General features: G+C 38.6%; 1 protein-coding gene across 1 annotated transcript in view; it reads left to right on the forward strand.

The window, feature by feature from the left end:
* The first annotated feature begins 3,031 nt into the window (after nt 1–3,031).
* Nucleotides 3,032–7,743, forward strand: part of LOC143034126 (uncharacterized) — a 555,717-nt gene continuing 551,005 nt past the window's right edge. Inside the window, exon 1 of the mRNA XM_076200070.1 lies at nt 3,032–3,084. The gene's annotated coding sequence lies outside the window, so the exon portion shown is untranslated. The remainder of the gene's footprint in view (nt 3,085–7,743) is intronic.

The raw sequence follows: 7,743 nt of genomic DNA on the forward strand, positions 1-7,743 counted from the left end.
AACCTTTTGGTATATATATACATATATATACATGTATACATATAAGATATATATATATATATATATATACATATATGTGTGTGTGTATACAGTACACACACACACACACACACACACACACACACACACACACACACACACACACACACACACACACACACACACACACACACACACACACACACACACACACACACACACACACACACACACACACATATATATATATATATATATATATATATATATATATATATATAAAAACACAAGTAGTGCCAGGTACGGTTAATCTCATCCGTGGTAACTTAACACTAAATGACTTCACCGAAGGAAAGGTCTTATAGTACCAAATAAAACTTTCTGTTTGTTGGTAAGTGTAAATATGTATTTATGTGAAACCGTTTCCGAGTAAGAGTCCTTCAGACTGGAAGACAAATAGAAAAATAACGAAGAAGCAAAAGAAGAGGACAATCACAAGAGGTAGAGGGGCCGAAAGAGAGGAAGAACGACGACGAGGAGGAGGAAGGGGAGGAGGAGGAGGAGGAGAGGAGGAGAGGAGGAGAGGAGGAGAGAAGGAGAGGAGGAGAGGAGGAGAGGAGGAGGGTGAGGAGGGTCACATAGAATCTTATAAAATAGAGGAGAGTGAAGCCACAGAGACCATGTTGCGCGCACGCCACAGCACACACGGTCACAAAATGAACTATAAAGATAAGTAGAGTTGGAAGAAGGCTATATGTACACGAATGGGGGGAGATGGGGGGAGGAGGGAGAGTGAGAGTGGGGGAGGGTGGCTGGGAAGTGGGGGATTTGGGGTTGGGGACAGTAGAGGTTTGTGACGGGATTAAGGAAGGGGAAGGGTAAGGAGAATGGTAAGAGGGAAAGAAAGGGGGAGGGGAAGGGAGATGGGAAGGAAGAGGGGAAGGGGAAGGGGAAAGGGAAGGGGAAGGGGAAGGGGAAGGGGAAGGGGAAGGGGAAGGGGAAGGGGAAGGGGAAGGGGAAGGGGAAGGGAAAGGGAAAGGGGAAGGGGAAGGGGAAGGGGAAGGGGAAGGGGAAGGGGAAGGGGAAGGGGAAGGGGAAGGGGAAGGGGAAGGGGAAGGGGAAGGGGAAGGGGAAGGGGAAGGGGAAGGGGAAGGGGAAGGGGAACGGAAGGGGAAGGGTAAGGGGAAAGGGAAGGGGATGGTGCTGGAGAAGAAGAAGAAGGTGAAGAAAAGGAGGAGGAAAATGAGAAAGAGGAGCATGACGATACTGGAGAGAAAGGTGACTAGGATGAGGAGGAGCGGGGAGGGGAATGGGTAGGAGGAGCCAAATGAGATTAAGGGTGAGAAGAAGGAGGGGAAAGAAGAAAAAGGTGAATGAAGAGGATGAGAAAGAGGAAGAGTAGAAGACGAATGAGAATAAGAATGAGAATGAGAAGAGTATGCGAGAGAGAGAGAGAGAGAGAGAGAGAGAGAGAGAGAGAGAGAGAGAGAGAGAGAGAGAGAGAGAGAGAGAGAGAGAGAGAGAGAGAGAAAGAAAGAGAACGATATATATATATATATATATATATATATATATATATATATAGAGAGAGAGAGAGAGAGAGAGAGAGAGAGAGAGAGAGAGAGAGAGAAAGAGAAGAGTTGAATGATGATAAGGAATGAAGAGGAAACGACTTCCTCGCTAGCGAAAGGAAGTGGAGGTGACCCTCGCCGAACGACAAGCGAAACGAGGCAAAGCGAAGCGAGAGGAAGCGAGGTGGGAGAGTTTTCAACGCTGGGCGAGAATGAGAAGGAAGATTATTTTCCAAAAAGGGGAATAGGAATTGGCGGGCGGGGGGAGGGGGGAGTGACGGTTGAGGAGGGTGAGGAGAAGGGTGAGGAGATGCAGAGGGTGGTGGACAAGAGGAGGAAAAGGTGGAGGAGGAGTAGGAGGGGAGGAGGAGGAGAAGGTGAAGGAGGTGAAAGAGGGGAGGAGTATGAGGAGGTGCAGAGAGGGGTAAACGAGAGTAAGAAGGGATGAAGGAAGAGGAGAAGAGGATGAGGAGGGAACGACGGGGGATGAGGGTGAAAGGAGGAGGGAAGGAGATGTGAGGGAGAGGGAGAGAGAGGAGGAAGAGGAGATGGTGTAAGAGAGAGAGGAAACAAAAGGAGGAAGAGGGGGAGAAGTTAAAAAATGAGGAGGAGTACAAAGAGGAGGAAGAGGAAGAGGAAAAGAGGAAAAGCCAAAAGAAAAAAGTAAAGAAAGTGGAAGAAAAAATATGAAAACGTAAGGAATTAGGAGGAAGAAGAGAAGGCAAAGGAGGAAGAGGAGGAGGTTGTAGAAGAGGTAGAGGAGGTGAAAGAAACGATGGAGAAGGAGGAGGGAGAGCAGCATGAGGAGGAGGAGGGAGACCAGGAGGAAGAGGAGGAGGAGGAGGAAGAGGAGGAGGGAAGCAGGAGGAGGAGGAGGAGGAGGAGGAGGAGGGAAACAGGAGAAGGAGTAGGTGGGGGAGAAGAGGCGAGTTAGAAGTAGAGGAAATGAAAGAGGCGAAGGAGGTGGAGGAAGAGAAAGAAGAGGAGCGTAGGAAGAGGAAGATAATAAGGACGAAATGGAGAAAGGGAGGAGGGGAGGAGGAAGAAGAGGAGAGGTAGGAGGAGGAAGAAGAAGAGGAGGAAGAGGAGGAAGAGGAGGAAGAGGAGGAGGAGAAGGAGGAGGGCGAGGAGGAAGAGGTGGAGGAAGAGAAGAAGGCGAAGGAGTAGGAGGAGTAGGAGGAGGTGAGGAGGTGAGGTGGAAGAAATGGAGGATGTGAGAGGCAAAGGACGATGTGGAGGAGGAGGAGGAGGATGGCGAGGAGGAGGAGGAGGAAGATGGCGAGGAGGAGGAGGAGGAGGAGGGCGAGGAGAAGGAGGAGGAGGAAGATAAAGAAGAGGAGGAGGAGGAGGAGGAGGAGGAGGAGGAGGAGGGAAAGAGGATAGGGAGGAGTAGGACGAGGAGGAGAGGAGGCGAGGTGGTGGGGAACGAGGAAGGGGAGAGAGTCGGAGTGGTTTGCCACTCCGTTGGCAGCTGTGTTAACGTGCGGGTCTGCCAGGCTGTCGGTCCGTGGGTCCCTCAGAGCTCTCCGTGCGTGTGCGTGTGTGTATGTTACGTGTTCGTGTGCGTGTGTGTGTCTGCTTCCTTCCGGGTCCGATCGAGTGTGTGCGTTAGCGCGCGACAGATGGTGAATTGTGATATTTCGGATATACTCGAGTGAGGTCATCAGTGATAGTGTTTGTCTTATTGTTACTTTTTCGATTTTTTTGTTTTGTTTTTTGTTTATTGTTTTTTGAATTCCCGAAGACTTTTTTTTTTTTTTTGAAAGTCGAAACAGAGGGTAAAGGAAAATTCAAGGATATAGTCGTAATTTTCTTATCTTATTTATCTATTTGTTTTTATTTATCTATTTACTTTTTTATAGTAGTGGTCGTTGTGGTAAACTATTGAGTCTTGTAATAAATACGCAGTAATGAATCTTACAAGATCAAGAAACCAGTATATGATAACGTGAAACAAAACTAAGCGTATTTGGATAACCAAAAATGAAGATAATGTTGATTGGATCAAGACAGAAGTGTATTCTTTGCCTATCAAATTTTGATATCGTTTCCTATAATGACAACAGGAAGACCAGCACCATAAGAAAATAGTGAAAATAAAAACCATTGAACTATTTTTTTGTTTAGATTTTGTAGGATAACTGCGAAATATCAACCAAATTTTGTGGGATGGAAGGAAACATATCTCATACAGTGCAACTTCTTCAAGATGAAAAGAAATGAAAGACATGAAAAACTTTGAAAAACCTCTTAGTTCTTTATACACTTCGACAAGATATTGCTGCCAGGCCAGAATTTTTCATTCTGTTTCGTTCCATCCTTTATGAACATTCTGAATGTTAATTCTGAATGAAAATAGATAAGTAAATGAATAAATAAATAAACAAACACATAGATAAACAAGTAAACAAAGAAATAAATAAAGGAATGAATGAATAAATGGATAAATAAGTAAACAAATATATAAATGATAGAAAATAAATTAATGAATAGATATATAAACAAATAGGTAAATAAATTCATATCTAAACAAATAAATGAATATATAGATAGATAAATAAGTGAATAAATAGATAAACAAATAAATAAATAAATATGATTTTTTTTTATTTATTTATTTATTTATTTATTAAAGAATAAACAAATAGATGAATAAATGTATAAACAAATTAATAAATAAATGAATAAATAAATAAATAAGTAAATAATAAATAATAAATGATAAATAGTAAATAAACAAAAATAAATAAGTGATTACATGAATAAATTGATAAATAAATAAATAGATGAATAAATAAATAAATAAATAAATAAATAAGTGAATAAATGAATGAATGAATAAATGGAGAAATGGATAGATAAATCATAAACAAATAAATAAACAAATAGCTTAAGATGGGTTATTTTATGAATGCAATTTCAATTTTTTTATCAAGAGCAAGACCATGATCAAATCTTCCAGTTACAATCCGTGTCACGAACCCACACTATGATAATCTTTAGATTTCATACACAAACAGTTTCACTTGCAAAATTATTAATAGGTACAAAGGTACATTAAATATTCAATAACGGAAGACCCTTTTGCTTGGTGAAGTTCAAGAAATAGAATTGGATATTTCAACCTGACCCATAGTATACTAAAATTATACAAAAATATATTCAGTTATAGATTATTGTATATAATTCTTCATGTATTAATTTTCCTAAAAGCCATTTTTCATATTAATCTATATTAATCCAACAATGTAGGAACATGTATTTGTGCAATGCTAATACCTTATGGAATAGGCCATTTGTTAAAAAAAAATTCTTTATGTAAATACTGGATGTGAAAAGTAATTCAGGATATTTTTCATGTATATTTATTTGTCTTTTTTCGCGTTTGGAAAAATGCATAAATCTTTTCATCTAAAGACTCTTGCACAATCGTGTGAGATGAACTTAAATTTTTTTTCTTAATTTAATTATACATAAATATTCATCGAGAAAGGCCCATTCATTCCTTGTAATTGAAAAGAATGACTAAATAAATTAGGAAATGAATAAATTAATTGATAAATGAACAAATGAATGGATATATAAATGAGTAAATAAATAAATAAAGAAATAAATGAATAAATAAAAAATTAAAGATAAAAATAAGTAAATTGATTAACCAAGAGATAAATAAGTGAATAAACTTGGTACGATAGAGTTTTTGAAGTGTCACACAAAACAAAATCTTATCCCACTGGACTTGAATAGGAAGCTATAACAATAGCTTCTTCAGTATTCTATGCACATTTCTATCCATTTTCTCTATAGTGATGAAAGGGAATTATTCACTAACGACTAAATCACCATAAAAGAATGTATAACTTGTATTTTCATAGTACAATTTGGTAGAGTGGATTACCTTTGTCATATATTCCACATACACTGGCTAAAGCTCTGCTAATCTTCATAACTTTCAACATGCCATTTTTGTACTAATTGAACATTCTTTTTGGATAAATTTTCTTGACACGTAGTAACTAATATACGGCAAATTACATAAAATACTCGATAATGAAACTTGTATGTGTGTAAGGTCACGATAAGTCAAACTAGCTTGTGGCAGTGATTTATAATAAACGGGACAAGAGAGGAAGATTATTCGCAGGAACAGTGGGCTGAACATTGACAAGCTCACCAACAAAATTCAAGACTTGGAGGGCCTGTGTAAATTTCAGTCCCCCTTTCCACTTGGCACTGAGTGTCAAAGGAGTACTGGTCCTTCGGTCCTGGACCTCCTTTGCCTGAAGGAAAGATCGAAGGAATGAAGCAGAAGATCCTTGATATGGCAAGAAGAATCTATACTCGGTAATGTTTACATGTTGTATGGGAGACACATGAGTGACAGGGTGGCAAGATAAACACAGAAAGATATTGTTTTTATTTACTTACGTTTCTCCTTACCAGGGCATCCTCAGAATGTGATAAATTCCTGGTAAGGTAGAAACGTAAAGTCTCTGATGATTCGATTTAACGTTGCGAACTTCCCCTATCAGAACAATAGGGTAGCTGTCCCTTACAGACGACTTTGTAGCATGAAATTTAATGAACCGTGTCCTTGGTCCAACTCGTTGGCAGCATTGTTTGAACTACCGTCACCTCGACCTCCGCTACAAGTAACGATGCTCTAACCACTTGGCTAAAAAAAGAAAAAAAAAATACTGTTATCTGTATTTGCCTCACCACCCTGCAACTCAAAGTTCACTACATCTACATCTACCCAATTATTTCATCTTTGACTTAACCAGCTAACAATACCAATACAATCCATACTCTAAAATCATAACCAGCATTGCTTCCTAGGTTAGCAATTCGCCTTGTAACGTTTACCCAATATTCAAAATATTTTCCCCAATCTCCTTACATACTCGAAATGAAATTCTTAACATTTCTAAACCAAATGATTCAAAATTTCAATTCTTATCTTTTAAAATCCACCAGCACGTTGAGCTTAAACTATGCATAAATCCCAATCTGAAACTCAGTTAATTTTGGTCTGGAAAGGAACGGAATCAGGTTATTTCTTGTCTAAGTTAAACTATAATGCATTAGACAAAAATAATATATGAAGATGGTTCCGCGTTAAAAGGATTAGATTGTCAACTTTGGCGATTATTTTAATGTATTTATTTTGGCTGCCATCAGATGATTTAAATCAGAAAAAGGAAAGCTCTTTCCCCTCTTAAAATTAAGGGATATTTTGTCTTGACTAACGTTTCCTGATAGTTTTCAACTTCTGCTATCCATCCTTCTACCTACCCTCCTTTACCACGTCTATGATTCCACCTCTTCAATTCAACATTATTCCTATGGAAAGAAACTCTAATCATTGCTGAAAAAATTATAATTCTAAATCTCTCCTTTATCACTTCTATGACATCATTTAGGGTGATATTTAACCCAACAATAGAAACACTAGTTATCACAGTAAACAAATTATCCTCTGAATCTTTCCTTTACTTTACTTTCGACTTCCCATCTTCGGCCCAATAGCGTCTCCAAGGGTAAAAACACTGGCTATTGCTCGTGAAATATCAAATACTTCTAGGCGTACGCGTACTATAAGTTAAGAAACGCTAATCTAGGAAATGAAGACGATAAGCGTGAGAGAATAGAAAAAATTAAGTTTGTCAAAATTAGATCTTACTAAAAAGAGAAAGTACAAGTTTACAGTTGGAGCGCCAAAATTCTAGCGAAAGATGAATTTTGTCAGCATATGTGAAGAGTTAAATCTAACAATTGCCTCCATCTTCCGAAACTAGAAAGTAATTTTTTAGACACCGTAAACATTTAATTGAAATACAGGAGACATTGAAATTAAAATCAAATCAATCTAAAGAAAAGTTCTTGAAATAATGCATACATGATATAGAGTATACAAACTTAGTAAAAAGAAATACTGTTCCTTCAACATAAAACTGAACTAAGCCTAGGGTGAGAAACAAACGCCAGGAGGAGCTGAGTAGCCCCGACTACCTTTGTCCTATGAGGGCCTCGAACCCGCGTCTAGAAAGATACAAGTTCTTTACCAGTAAGGTTTAAGTCCGGCATAGCTCAGACGCTTTTATTCTGCATATAAGAGATTCTAGTTATTATGGGGTTAGAAAACTATATAATTTAGCCCTTTTCGTTTCTAGAATGACAAATTTGTCTTCTT

The sequence above is a fragment of the Oratosquilla oratoria genome, chromosome 17 (genome assembly GCF_046742065.1).
Source record: "Oratosquilla oratoria isolate Oo_2021 chromosome 17, ASM4674206v1, whole genome shotgun sequence".
Lineage (NCBI taxonomy): Eukaryota > Metazoa > Arthropoda > Malacostraca > Stomatopoda > Squillidae > Oratosquilla > Oratosquilla oratoria.